Below are 13,433 nucleotides of genomic sequence, written 5' to 3'. Positions count from 1 at the left end.
AGTTTTTCGTGTCTCGTAACAGACAGAGGGGGGACATTTGACAGGTAAGGATACATGCAGGCAGGGCCGGACTTTCAATAGGGCTTGACGGGGCTCAAGCCCATGGGCCCCGTCCAATAGGGGGCCCCGCGAGCCCATACTTTGCACGAGGCGTCCGCGCTATAACAAGCTACAGCGCGGACGGCAGTTGCTTGGAGGGCGTCCCTGGACGTCCTCCTCTCGTTTACTTCCCCTGATGCGTGCTGCGGGCGCGCATCGGGGAAGTTCTGTGTCGACTCAGCAGTGTCCTTTGGACACAGCCAAACAGCCAATCACAGATCATGCTAAATGGCCAATCACAGCGGCCATTTAGCACTGATCTGGGTGTCCAATGGCAATGAGAGATGATATCATGAGATCATCTCTCATCGCCGGCTCTCCCCCTCACAGAGACAGCCTGTGAGGAGGGAGAGCGACGTGCAGCTTGTCACTGTGAGTAAAAAAATAAAAAAAACAGTGTAAAGTGCTGTCCCCAGTGCCATCTGTCCCCAGTGCCACCTGTCTCATCTGCCCCCAGTGCCACCTGTCCCATCTGTCCCCAGTGCCATCTGTCCCCAGTGCCACGTATAAGTGCCATCTGTACTCAGTGCCATCTGTCATCAGTGCCACCTGTCATCAGTGCCACCTGTCATCAGTGCCACCTGTCCCCAGTGCCACGTATAAGTGCCATCTTTCATCAGTGCCACCTGTCCCCAGTGCCACATATAAGTGCCATCTGTCATCAGTGCCACCTGTCCCCAGTGCCACTGCCATGTATAAGTGCCACCTGTCCCCAGTGCCACCTGTCCCCAGTGCCACCTGTCATCAGTGCCATCTGTCATCAGTGCCACCTGTCATCAGTGCCATCTGCCATCAGTGCCACCTGTCCCCAGTGCCACGTATAAGTGCCATCTGTCATCAGTGCCATCTGTCCCCAGTGCCACCTGTCCCCAGTGCCGCTGCCATGTATAAGTGCCACCTATCCCCAGTGCCACATATAAGTGCCATCTTTCATCAGTGCCACCTGTCCCCAGTGCCACGTATAAGTGCCATCTGCCATCAGTGCCATCTGTCCCCAATGCCACCTGTCCCCAGTGCCACGTATAAGTGCCATCTGTCATCAGTGCCACCTGTCCCCAGTGCCACGTATAAGTGCCATCTGTCATCAGTGCCACCTGTCCCTAGTGCCACGTATAAGTGCCATCTTTCATCAGTGCCACCTGTCCCCAGTGCCACGTATAAGTGCCATCTGTCATCAGTGCCACCTGTCCCCAGTGCCACGTATAAGTGCCATCTTTCATCAGTGCCACCTGTCCCCAGTGCCACGTATAAGTGCCATCTGTCATCAGTGCCACCTGTCCCCAGTGCCACGTATAAGTGCCATCTTTCATCAGTGCCACCTGTCCCCAGTGCCACGTATAAGTGCCATCTGTCATCAGTGCCACCTGTCCCCAGTGCCACTGCCATGTATAAGTGCCACCTATCCCCAGTGCCACATATAAGTGCCATCTGTCATCAGTGCCATCTGTCCCCAATGCCACCTGTCCCCAGTGCCACATATAAGTGCCATCTGTCATCAGTGCCACTGCCATGTATAAGTGCCATCTGTCATCAGTGTCATGTGTCATCAGTGCCACCTGTCCCCAGTGCCACGTATAAGTGCCATCTTTCATCAGTGCCACCTGTCCCCAGTGCCACGTATAAGTGCCATCTGTCATCAGTGCCACCTGTCCCCAGTGCCACGTATAAGTGCCATCTTTCATCAGTGCCACCTGTCCCCAGTGCCACGTATAAGTGCCATCTGTCATCAGTGCCACCTGTCCCCAGTGCCACTGCCATGTATAAGTGCCACCTGTTCCCAGTGCCACATATAAGTGCCATCTGTCATCAGTGCCATCTGTCCCCAATGCCACCTGTCCCCAGTGCCACATATAAGTGCCATCTGTCATCAGTGCCACTTCCATGTATAAGTGCCATCTGTCATCAGTGTCATGTGTCATCAGTGCCACCTGTCCCCAGTGCCACGTATAAGTGCCACCTGTCCCCAGTGCCACGTATAAGTGCCATCTTTCATCAGTGCCACCTGTCCCCAGTGCCACATATAAGTGCCATCTGTCATCAGTGCCACTGCCATGTATAAGTGCCATCTGTCATCAGTGTCATGTGTCATCAGTGCCACCTGTCCCCAGTGCCACGTATAAGTGCCATCTTTCATCAGTGCCACCTGTTCCCAGTGCCACATATAAGTGCCATCTGTCATCAGTGCCATCTGTCCCCAATGCCACCTGTCCCCAGTGCCACATATAAGTGCCATCTGTCCCCAATGCCACCTGTCCCCAGTGCCACATATAAGTGCCATCTGTAATCAGTGCCACCTGTCTCCAGTGCCACGTATAAGTGCCATCCGTCATCAGTGCCACCTGTCCCCAGTGCCACGTATAAGTGCCATCTGTCATCAGTGCCACCTGTCCCCAGTGCCACGTATAAGTGCCATCTTTCATCAGTGCCATCTGTCCCCAGTGCCACCTGTCCCCAGTGCCACATATAAGTGCCATCTGTCCCCAATGCCACCTGTCCCCAGTGCCACATATAAGTGCCATCTGTAATCAGTGCCACCTGTCCCCAGTGCCACGTATAAGTGCCATCCGTCATCAGTGCCACCTGTCCCCAGTGCCACTGCCATGTATAAGTGCCATCTGTCATCAGTGCCACCTGTCCCCAGTGCCACGTATAAGTGCCACCTGTCATCAGTGCCACATGTCACCAGTGCCACGTATAAGTGCCATCCGTCATCAGTGCCATCTGTCCCCAGTGCCACGTATAAGTGCCATCTGTCATCAGTGCCACTGCCATGTATAAGTGACATCTGTCATCAGTGTCACGTGTTATCAGTGCCACCTGTCCCCAGTAGCATCTGTCCCCAGTGCCACCTGTCCCTAGTGCCACCTGTCCCCAGTGTCACATGTCATCAGTGTCACGTATTAGTGCCATCTGTCATCATTGCCACGTATTAGTGCCATCTGTCAGCAGTGCCACATATTAGTGTCATCTGTCATCAGTGTCCCATGTCATCAGTGCTGCATATTAGTGCCATCTGTTATCAGTGTCATGTGTCATCAGTGCCACGTATTAGTGTCATCTGTCATCAGTGCCACGTGTCATTGTCCTGGTGCTCCAGGGCCTTCAAAATTGTAATAGGTAGTCAAGAAGTTAGATATGTAATTTATTCTTCTAGAACACATGATGGCGCTCTCTGCATGTTGGGCCTCTCTAAGTGGCCAGGCTGTGGAAAAGTCCCACACATGTGGTATTGTAATACTCAGGAGGAGTAGCTTGTGTTTTGGGGTGTCATATGTACACATGTCAAGTTAGAGAAATAACCTATTACAATGTCAATTTTCTGAGAATTGTGGGAAAAAAGTACAACATCAAAAACCTCACCATGCCTCTTACTAAATACCCAAAAAGGGGTCATTTGGGGGGTATTTGTACTTTCCTGGCTTGTTCGGGTCACAAGAAGTGAGATAGGCCACCAGTACATCAGACGTGAGCAATTTTGTATGATTTGCACCACAGCTTGTGGACTCTCTAACTTTCACAAAGACCAAATAATATCCACTAATTTGGGTTATTTTTACCAAAGATATGTAGTGGTATAAATTGTGGCCAAAATTTTTAAGAAAAATTAGTAATTTGCTAAATTTTATCACAGAAACTGAGAAAAATTAGTTTTTTTTTTCAGAATTGTTCCTTGCTCCTTTTCTCTTATCTTGCTGTTTGCTGATTGGTTATTGGCAGTTACATAGTGCCTCGTTTACTGGCGCTGAGAAAACCTGTCTGCATTAGACAGTGATGGCAGACAAACGGTATCAGAGTGGTGCGCTTAAACGAAAACTAAAAAATGAAAGACAGCAAGGCAAAAAGGAAGATCTCAGTAAAATGAAAAGAATTACTGGATTTTTTACACCCATGATACCACAGCCTGATGTGCAAGCAGAGAATCCAGAGGACAACAACACAAACCCGATGGAAGAAACGCTTGGAGACGATTTGAATTTACGAGCAGGGCAGCCCATCAATGAATCATCATCATCTCTTCAGTCAGAAACTGCGACTGAACAATGTCCAACTAAAGATTCTTTATCCACTGATCCTGCTCGCTGGGGTAAAATTGATGAAAGCGTACGTGCTTATTGGGCGCGAAAAGGCCCAGAGTCTGCTCAAAATAAGGATGCCAATGTTAAGGCTTCTGAACGCCACTACAAACATCAGAAGAGGCTGTTTTCTAAGACTCATTTCAAACGCAAGCATTTGAATGGTGAGTACTTGCCCAGAGAATGGTTGCTTTACTCACCATCCACTGGTTGTGTGTTTTGTTTTGCTTGCCGCCTTTTTGGCGATGGTAACCGTCAATCCCTTTTTGAGTCTGGCTATAATGACTGGAAACATGCTACCAGACGCATTGCTGAGCATGAGAATAGTGAAAGTCATAGAAAGGCTATGTTTAATTACATCAACAGAGCAGCAGCTGACGGAGTTATAGATTCTCAGCTTAAAAAGCAGTTTGAGTCGCAATGCAATTATTGGAGTGAAGTTTTGCAAAGAGTGGTTGCAGTTGTAAAATTTCTGTCAGAGCGGGGATTGGCTTTCCGAGGCTCCAGTGAAATATTTGGCCGAGCTGACAATGGGAATTACATGGGAATCCTGGAACTTATCAGTGAATTCGACCCATTCTTGAAATCGCACATACAGATATATGGCAATGCTGGGGTAGGAACCCCCTCATCTTTCATCGAAAACATGCGATGAATTTATCGAGCTAATGAGCAACAAAGTACTTTCTGAAATCATTGCTGAAGTGAAAGTGACAAAGTACTTTTCCATTTGCATTGATTCAACTCCCGACATGACGCACATTGATCAGCTTACATTTATCATAAGGTATGTTTCATCAGAGGGCCTCGTAGAAGAGCGATTCTTAAAATTTCTCCCTATATCTAGCCACACAGGGAAGGCACTCTGTGATGCAGTGTTCACAGTTTTACATGAGATGGACATAGATATCAGTAACTGCCGTGGACAGTGCTATGATAATGCCGCAAACATGTCAGGAGTGTACAATGGGCTGCAAACTCACATCAAAGACATTAATGCACTAGTAGAGTGGGTGCCCTGCGCCGCGCACACGCTTAATCTGGCTGGAGTTAATAGTGTAAACTGCTGTACAGAGACCGCCGATTTTTTTAACTTCATTCAGACTTTGTTCAACTTCTTCTCGAAATCCACAGCTAGATGGAAGGTGGTAACTGCAGGTTTGCAGCCTAATGAAAACCACCGCATTGAGACACTAAAATCTCTCTCTGACACCAGGTGGGCTGCGCATGCACAGGCCACCAAGGCACTGTGCCGGAACTATGCCAATATTCAAGAGTCACTGATGAACATTGCAGAAGACAGCAAACAGAACCCGACAACACAAAATGATGCTTGGTCTCTACATAAAAAAATGAACAGGCTTGAGACTGCTTTTCTTTGCACTGTGTGGAATTATGTTCTACAACGCTTTCATGGGACAAGTGTTGCACTTCAAGCTGTGGATCTGGACCTGTGCAATGCTGTTGATTTGGTGAGGTCACTGCGGGAATATATTGTTGGTTTGAGAGATGAATTTGATGTGTTTGAAGACCAAGCAAAAGCGATGTCTCCCACCGTTTCCGCAACATACAAACAAGACACACAAAGAGAAAGAAAACGCAAGACTCATGTGGATGAGTCTGCAACACCTGAGGTTCACTTATCAGGAAGAGAACGGTTCTCATCTGGTGTGTTTCTAGTTGTGATGGATAGGCTGCTGGCTGAACTTGATCGCCGTTTTCAGTCCTATAATGACCTCAACAGCACCTTTGGTTTCCTGAACAACATATCTACCCTCTCTGCAGAACATCTTCGTAAAAAAGCAGCAGATCTACAGAAGAGATACCACACTGACCTGGAAAATGAATTTTGTGAAGAAATCATCCAGTTCAAAGAATTCATCTGCCATGATGAGCCATCATCTGCTAGGGAACTTATTTTGTGCATTAAAAAAAGAAAACTACAGACCATCTTCCCAAATGTGGATGTCGCTCTCAGACTTTACCTGACATTACCAGTCACAAATGCAAGTGGGGAGCGCAGTTTCTCCAAACTGAAACTATTAAAAAATAGACTAAGATCCACAATTGTACAGCAGAAATTAAATCATCTCACTCTGATGTCAATTGAGAGTGACCTTCTACGTAAACTGGATTTTACTGATTTGATCAAAGACTTTGCTGCAAAGAAATCCAGAAGATGCCACTTCTAAATAGTATTATGTTAATATCTTTAAAATGAGATGACATGCATGAAGTCATAACATGATCACCTTTCTCTTTCTTTCTCTACCTTACCTGTTGTTGTTTTAAATGATCAGTCTCTGGATACTGTTGTTGATGTAATGCTTTCTTAAGATATGATAGTGTACTACTTTTATTTTATTGACTGTACATTTCTAATTTGTGTGCATAGTTAAGATTTTTCACTACAACACTCACTTATGTACTACACACACACACACAATTTATCTTGCACTTTGTTCAATTAGTTATTTTGTTATATTCTTGCAATTGATTTGTTATGATTGCAACCTTACAAGGTAGTTGATTCAAGTTTTTCAATATGTTTTCCAGGTAAATAAGTGTTTTATGTTCTCATTCTGACCAAGACATTTGTGCATTGCAATAAACACTTGATCACTTTGAACTTTTTTCATCATTATTTATTTATTGGAAAAAAGCTTTTCAAGCTTCAATCAGTAATCGATTATTACTTTTTTTTAGCATTTAACGCTGTCTATGGTACCAGTCACCTTTTAAAAGTACTTTGCAGTCCCTGGTCGATAAGGGATTTCAACTTGAGATATTGAATGAGAAGGAGAGAGTATACCTTGTCCCTAAGGCACCACAGACTCCGGTGCTCTATTACCTGCCAAAAATCCACAAGAACCTTATTTCCCCCCCGAGACGTCCTATAGTGAGTGGTATAGACTCCGTTATGTCCCGGGTGGGGAAATATATCGATTTCTTTCTCCAGCCCTTAGTCCAGAAAACGCCCTATTTGAAGGACACAAGACAGGTGATCAATTTACTCTCAGGGTTGAGATCGAATGAACGCACGTTATTGGTGACAGCCGATGTCACCTCGCTTTATACGATCATTCCACATGAATTAGGGGTCGCGGCTGCGACACACTATTTGAATACCATGTCAACTTTGTCAACACAGCAACAGCAGTACATCATTGAGTTACTTGAGTTTGCGGCAAACCATAACTATTTTTGGTTCGAGCAAAAGTACTTTAAACAGATTCGGGGAGTGGCAATGGGGGCGAAGTACGCCCCTAGCCTAGCGAATCTCTTTATGGCTAAGTGGGAGGAGGACGTCATCTATAAAGACCGAAGCCCGCACTTGGTGTTTTGGGCGAGGTATATAGATGACGTCCTCCTCCTGTGGGAGGGGACTAGACCCCAATTGGAAGACTTTTTTCTTAATATCAATAACAACGATAGGGGCATCAGATTTTCAGTGGAGGTCAGTCCAGAGAGAGTCCATTTTCTTGATTTGACCATTAGCAAGTCTGAAGGGGGTTTTAAAACGATTTCCTATTTTAAGAAAACTGATAGGAACTCTTTTATACCCACAGAGAGCTGCCACCATAACTCATGGCTAAGATCAATTCCTAAGGGTCAGTTTATAAGGATGAGGAGGAATTGCTCTGACGTTAGCGACTTTAGGTCGCAGGCTAACATTTTGAAAGGGAGACTGGAGGAAAAGGGGTACGATGCCGAATCCATGAATGCAATGATTGAACAGATTGCTGAGGGTGACAGAGCTGCTCTTTTGGGGGCTAGTTCTGGTAAGGAAAGGGAGAAGCTTATTGTCCCTTTTGTTACGACTTTTTCCACCCAACACTATCTAGTCAAAAAGATGCTGCGTAAACATTGGCATTTGCTGTCGAATGATAGAGTCATTCGTACCTTTCTTCCAGCTAAACCAGAGATCATCTTCAGAGGGGTTCCCTCCCTGAGACATAGGATAGCTCCTAATGTAATTGATCCCCCTACTAAGAATATTTCTTTTTTTCAACATATAACAGGGTACCACCAGTGTCGAAGGTGTCAGATCTGTATGTTGAATAAGAGTAAAAAGAGAAAAACTGAATCCTTTGTCTCTACTAGTACTCAGAAAGAATATCAAATTGAACCCTTTATAACGTGCAGCTCTAAGGGCGTCGTATATCTTTTGCAATGCCCTTGCGGGCTCCAATATATTGGGAGAACCAAGCGAGCTATGCAAGTACGCTTGGGTGAGCACATCACAAACATTAAAAATGGGTATAAATTTCACTCAGTATCCAAACATTATGATTTACATCATGGCCGTAACCCAGCAAACACCCTATTTCTGGGTATAGACAAATTTAGTGCACATTGGAGGGGGAGCTCCCTGGTGCGCGATTTGTCTAGACTAGAAATGATGTGGATACATAAAACACGGTGTTATACTCCACACGGTCTCAATGTGGATGTTGACGTGAACGCCTTCATAGATAATGGCTAAACCCCTTTAATGTGAACCACTTCCGAATTCCTGGGTTTGTTCCGTATTTTCGGTCCTGATAAGATTAGAGAATTTTTGAATTATCCACTTTTTTGACAAATCACTGGGGGTGCCCATTCTGAAGTATAGCAATTAATTATTGACCTTGCGGGATTATTTCCATCTATCCGACATCATCCCCTGTGAGGTGATGTGAGGGGTATATCCCGCTTTAGTACTGACCAGTAAGACTTGGTAGAGTGGTTCTGGCCACCCTTTACAATGTTTTAGGTCACCCTGGGAACGGGTTTCATTCATCTTTTTAGGTGGGTGATGAGGAGGGCTCTATGATCTCTCCCATCTATATATTGAGACGTCATAGAACCCCCGATCCTTTAGGGTTTAGCATTGATTAAAATGTTAGATATTAGGTGATATGAGGTCATATTAACATTTGACCACCCTCTCTTAAGAAGTCTACCATAATTGGTGGGCGACCCATAATAAAGTATGGGATAGTAGTCCCCCCCTGTGGGTTTGGGTTAACTAAGCTCACTTGGGGATGTTTTTGTTTTTTGTTATTTGCGATTTATTTAGCTTACTTGAGGATTTTTTCCAATGGCCTATGTTATATAAGGCCTAATTGGAATAATGTCCTGTATATGAGAATGTTCCTTTCCTTCTTTATAGAGTTTTATGAAATTTTTAGACTTAAGAAATGGCCTGATGGTCTGATGATCTGACAGTGTCCTTTGCCCATGTGGAAGAGTAAGGTCGGGGAATGATGGTGGGCCCTCCTATGTTCTGGGTGCAGTTACTAGTACTGTGCGATCGGGTATGGGGGGTTGACCTTGTCCGATCGTGCTCTCCTAATGGGTAGGTATGCGACCGGATTGTACCATCAGATATGATCCCATTCAGAGAACAGGTCAGTTCTGATTCTCTAGAGTGTTTTTTAGTTTAGTTTATTTTTAAGATTTTTTAATTCACAAAAAAGATCAAATGAGTATGAACCTATTTGTGAAACGGTTCGTGTCCGATTCCTTATAGCGTTCGTGTATTTTATTTCATTTAGTTTCATTTAATGATCAGGGCGAACGATCATTTTTGCCCATTTCTAAAATGGCTGATTAGGAGCTGTAGCCAGGAGCTCGGAAGTGGGCGGTTACGTTCTGTAGCTAGTGAGTATTTAGGCGGTGGGTCAGCGCGCCGCCCGTACCCCAGGAAGAAGTCACTTTTGACGAAACGACGTAGGGTGAGCGGCGTGCTGACGTTACCGCCATTCCCCGTTGACCAGGAAGGACGGGCAGTGTTAATAGGAGAGAGCCGGCCGGCTCGTGATTGTACTTACGCTTGTACTCAACTGGAATTTGTGAGTTTGTTTTACTTTTATTTCGTTCGTATAAAATTTTTATGCGGAATTACGCTATGGGAGCCTTTCTTTCTTGTCTTATCTAAAAAATTCGGTGGAATGTGAGACGTTGTAAGAAAGAGATATAAGAGGTGGAGACGCCAGCAGAACCCATCGGAGAGACCAGGAACGATCGTTTTTTCTTCATGCCTGTATGATCTCCCTAAAAAGAGATCTTGGCAGCTGGTAGGCCTCATTGAAATAGGTGGTGGATAGAACTTCCTCTTTGGGCGCACCTGCTATACATCTGAAGGGTGTTTGTAAAGAGTCACTTCAAGGGACTTATTCCATACCTTCGTACTTCCCTCTCTTTGGACTTTTTATGTGCTTCAAGTTTGATGTTTTTATACACAATTTTTCTTGATAGTATACATTGTTTAATACTAGAATTTAACACGTCACATTGTTAATACTGTAATGTATAAGTTTTAGCGCAGCCTTATTTTTTGACCTTTTAAAAGTAGCTTGGCACTTCAAATAACGATTGGATCGATTATATTGTTACGGCACCAGATGGCGACAAATTAATATAGAAGGTAGGGCCCGAAAGTGACTCAAGCCCAGGGGCCCCCAGCACCCTAAGTCCTGCCCTGCATGCAGGAGGCATGTATATCCTTATAGATAACCACTATGGCAGTAGTTTAGAAAGAATGAGAGTGGGTTTACATCCACTTTAAGTGAATTAACTTTAACATGGTTTTATTTGGTATTTACCTTGTGTTTTGGCTTTTTGAGGTAATTACCTCATAAGGTGATAGGGAATTGACATTTTCATTATCTCATGAGATAATTGGCGGAAATGTGTCACATGATTCAATTATCTCACAAGATAATCTTTAGTGAATTGAGCCCAATGTCTTTCCTTTCCTGAGTCCCCCTTGTAACTTTGGGCTTGCGGCTTCACTGCCCATTTCCTACTGCATATGCGCGAGCCGCGCTGCACTTTGTGAATGGCCAGCTGTCTTCTGGGACACATACAGGTCCCAGAAAACAGCGAGGGGCTCGTCGCACAAAAGGATATGACGTCCTGCGCCGCAGACGGGCTGGATTGGAAGTACACTATGTACTTCATAAAAAGGTACTATAGAAGAAAAAATAAATAATTTCATATCCAAAAACGAGGGGTGGTCTTTCATTTAAGGCCACCTCTCAAATGTGGGTGGAACTGCGCTTTAAGTAATGGCAGTTATTACTGAATAAAGCGGCCCATAACAGAAATGTAAACATTGCTCGGGGTCATAGATATGTATTTTTATAAAGTTAAAGTAGAACTAGGAAAAACTTTTTTTATTATTATTTTGGATAGAGTAAGAAAATGCTATAACCCCCGTCAGGTTTTTGTTTTTTTGTTTTTGCCATCTGTGTCCTATTGAGGAGATTTACCTTTACTTCCTGTCCCATACCAAAAGCCAATTGGAAATCTCTGCAAATTAAGGCAATCCATTGGGTTTCCCAGCTCAACAGAACTAGTGCCTCCATTGGAAGATTTCCCCTCTATTATTATTAGGAGACAGCCTAAAATTTGGGATTTTCTTTTACCTTCACTTTCAATAATAATGATTGGGAGTTGGGTAACTCCACAATGAAATCCATAGACAGGTGGGTCCAGTGCCGAGTCGATTCTTCCCAGGGTGGCCAGCTGCCTTGGGAGAATGGTAGGTCTGGAGCTCGGCAGCACAGAGACTCTCTGGGACAAAGCAGCGGTCACAAGGTTTCTTCTACAATGTACCCCATACTCATTCACATAGGAGGGGGGCAGGATCTAGGTGCCCCCTTATTAAAGGGGGCTTCCAGATTCTGATAAGCCCCCTGCCTGCAGACCCCCAAAGCCCAGGGTTGCGGGGAAGAGGCCCTTGCTCCCTCTGCCACAATGCACCCCCCACCATGTTGAGGGCATCCGGCCTGCTAAATTTCATGAGGGGGGTGCTCGCTCGTCTCCCCTTTTCCTGAGCTGCCGAGTTGCATGCTCAAGTAAGGGTCTGGTATAGATTTGGGGGGGGGAGCAGAGTGTTTTTCACAAAAAAATTTTGCCAGCAATTTTTTTTTAAATTCAGCTGTCAGAGGGGAACCCTGCTGCAGCTGATGGCTCATCAGTCGTTAAGGATGCGGCGGCCAGCTTCTCTGCCCGCTCCTTAGCAACCAGCTATATACAGTGTTTTTAAAGGGGAAATAAAAAAATGCAACACTTGCATTTCTGGTGCGACTCCATTCATTGAAGTCTATTATTCGCAAAACACAATCTGTTGCGGAAAACAAAAGATCCCCACCCTTTCCAAAAATGCACTGGCTGAAAAACGCATAGATGTGAACATGTACCATAGGAAAACGTGGGTTTTTGGGGTTTTTTTTGTCAATTTATTTTTATTGTTTTGTGCAAATGCATAACAAAAACACCTCGCTACACAGGACAGAATATCAGAATATACAATAGAAAAACATAAAAATTTCTATCCTTTTAAAACTTTTTTTGCAAACTGTAGCTGCATTTGTGACTGCGGATTGTCATGCACGGTATTTCCTGTTTAGAATCATATAAAGGAATCATAAATGTGTGTAAGGCTATGCAGACCATGTTTTCTAGGTCAGCCTACAGTTAGCTATTTCAAGGACAGTCAGAGTAGAATGAAAACTCCTCCTAAAGCTTTAACCAGACACTGATAAAAGTCACAAGACTGATGATGAGAAAGGGTATTTAGCAGTTTATATTTACTAAAATAATTGCATTTCCATGTTCTGTGCACTATGGGAGACTAGATATAGTGAATGCAGAGTCCTGGGTTTAGTTGCACTTTAAAGAATTCCAGGTATGGTATATTTTTACATAGTTACATTGGTCCAGCTTGATTTAAAAAATCAATGTAGGAATATATTCTAGTGAGATAAAGTTTGCATATAGTAATTGGGAATAAAGAGGCTTAATGTAGCCTGTTTTCTGTTATGATACGAGCTCATAACAGCAACGAGGTATAGTAATATGAGATGTGAACAATAAAGTGTCTGCGGTCTACAAGAAAATGACCGCCGTGATACTATAGGAAGATTCACACCACAACAGTCCAATACAATTCCCCCTGAGGAAGATGCGTTGGGGAGGGGACAGGACCGTGTAGGAGACAACAGAGTGTTCTCAGTGCAGAAAGGATACATCAGCTCAGCGCCCACAATGGCCCTCACTACCTGTATAGAGTGGTGCATTATAGCACCCACTAAATGTAAGTACCCTAGTAAAAGGGACTATTATATATCAATAAATTTAATTTAAAACAATTTCACACTATAGAGTTTCCTCTGTTATATCTACATGTGGAAAACATACCAGCAATCAGCCCAGGATCCCAGCACAGACACTGAACCCAGAGGAGGTTCATATGCATGTTTTGACCAA

The sequence above is a fragment of the Lithobates pipiens genome, unplaced genomic scaffold (genome assembly GCF_037356315.1).
Source record: "Lithobates pipiens isolate NorthernLeopardFrog02 unplaced genomic scaffold, aLitPip1_a1.2 Scaffold_13, whole genome shotgun sequence".
Taxonomy (NCBI): Eukaryota; Metazoa; Chordata; class Amphibia; order Anura; family Ranidae; genus Lithobates; species Lithobates pipiens.
This window is presented reverse-complemented; position numbering follows the sequence as displayed.